The sequence below is a fragment of the Nanorana parkeri genome, unplaced genomic scaffold (genome assembly GCF_000935625.1).
Source record: "Nanorana parkeri isolate BGI_ZX_2015 unplaced genomic scaffold, ASM93562v1 scaffold55, whole genome shotgun sequence".
Taxonomy (NCBI): domain Eukaryota; kingdom Metazoa; phylum Chordata; class Amphibia; order Anura; family Dicroglossidae; genus Nanorana; species Nanorana parkeri.
Window position 1 is genome coordinate 2,436,633 of NW_017306323.1, and position 1,511 is coordinate 2,438,143.

Here is a 1,511-nt window from a genome sequence, read left to right on the forward strand (position 1 = left end):
CCCATTATTTGTATCTTTGGAAGGAATAGTGCCCCATTATTGGCATCACTGGTAGAAATAGTGCCCCATTATTGGTGTCAGTGGAAAGAATAGTGCCCCATTATTGGTATCTTTGGTAGGAATAGTGCCCCATTATTGGCATCACTGGTAGAAATAGTGCCCCATTATTGGTATCTTTGGTAGGAATAGTGCCCTATTATTGGTATCTTTGGAGGGAATAGTGCCCCATTATTGGCATCACTGGTAGAAATAGTGCCCCATTATTGGTATCTTTGGTAGGAATAGTGCCCCATCATTGGTATCTTTGGTTGGAATAGTGCCCCATCATTGGTATATTTGGTAGTAATAATGCCCCATTAATGGTATCTTTGATAGGAATAGTGCTCCATCACTGACTGTAAAGACACGCTAATGGCCACAGTTTGGGGACCAATGTGTTAGTGGCTGAATAAATACAATACAACCCAACCAGTTCTATTTAACATATAGACATCAGTGTATAAATGTGGAAAATAAAATAGTTGGCAACCTAGTCTCAAACATGTTTACATTATTTCCAACGGTCTACCAATAAAGCTGAACTCCGAAATAATCAAAAAGTGTCTAAATACAATATACTACCGTGTGTATTCTTACTGGAATATTGATGAACTTTCTGTATTTTTTCTAAACCTGTGCAGTAATCCAGTGTGAAATGTAGCTTCCCGTAATAAAGACCAGTCACTGCTGCCCTCTCTCCTTGTGCAGGGTGACTGGTCTTGTCTCCGCCCCTCCTGTAGTTTTCTGCAGGCAGCCTGTAGTGGGTGGGGCCTGCTGGGTCCCTCCCACAGCTCTGCTTTCTGCACAGGCTATGTACAGCACAGTGACGATGTCACTGCTACATTTATAAGGTAATGATTGGGTTTGCAAAGGCATTTGGTGCACACAAAATTGATTTTTATCCCTCTGTGTTTAGATGAACATTTCTGTGCCCGGAGTTCAGCTTTAAAAGCATGAGCTCCAGTGACAGTGCTGGGTGTCACTGTTTATTATTTGGTTGTGTTGGTTTCCATGCTGCATACGATGGGGATCTCCACTGAACGGTTCACCCTGACGTCACTGGGTTTGCCTCACACCTGCACCCTCCAGAGGGGTGTACGCTGTCTGTGCTGCCTCCAGGCTCGGGACAGACTCAGACAGTGTGGGAGGCAGCTGCATTAACACTGCTCCGTCCAGCCCAGCTGTGTCACAGCCTGCCTCTGTGTGTGTGTATAGGCAATGCAAGGGTTATATTTAGGGTGTAACCTCTTCCTCTATATATAACCAACCTACAAGGCAAAGATTTCTCAACTCAGATTAATACAGCTGCTGAACAGTAGACACCACTCAGGACAACACAGCAGGTAGGTTCTATTACTTCTAATCCATACCAAATACCAGAATTTCTAGTATATAGTATAGTATAGTATAGTATAGTATAGTATAGTATAGTATAGTATAGTATATCATTTGTATATATTTTTGTAGCCGGG

The 1,511-nt window shown here is 42.7% G+C and overlaps 1 protein-coding gene across 1 annotated transcript in view; it reads left to right on the forward strand.

Annotated features, from left to right (window-relative positions):
- Positions 1-1,359: 1,359 nt before the first annotated feature.
- TNS4 (tensin 4) overlaps positions 1,360-1,511 on the forward strand; it is a 20,864-nt gene continuing 20,712 nt past the window's right edge. The window contains exon 1 of the mRNA XM_018576077.1: positions 1,360-1,383. The gene's annotated coding sequence lies outside the window, so the exon portion shown is untranslated. The remainder of the gene's footprint in view (positions 1,384-1,511) is intronic.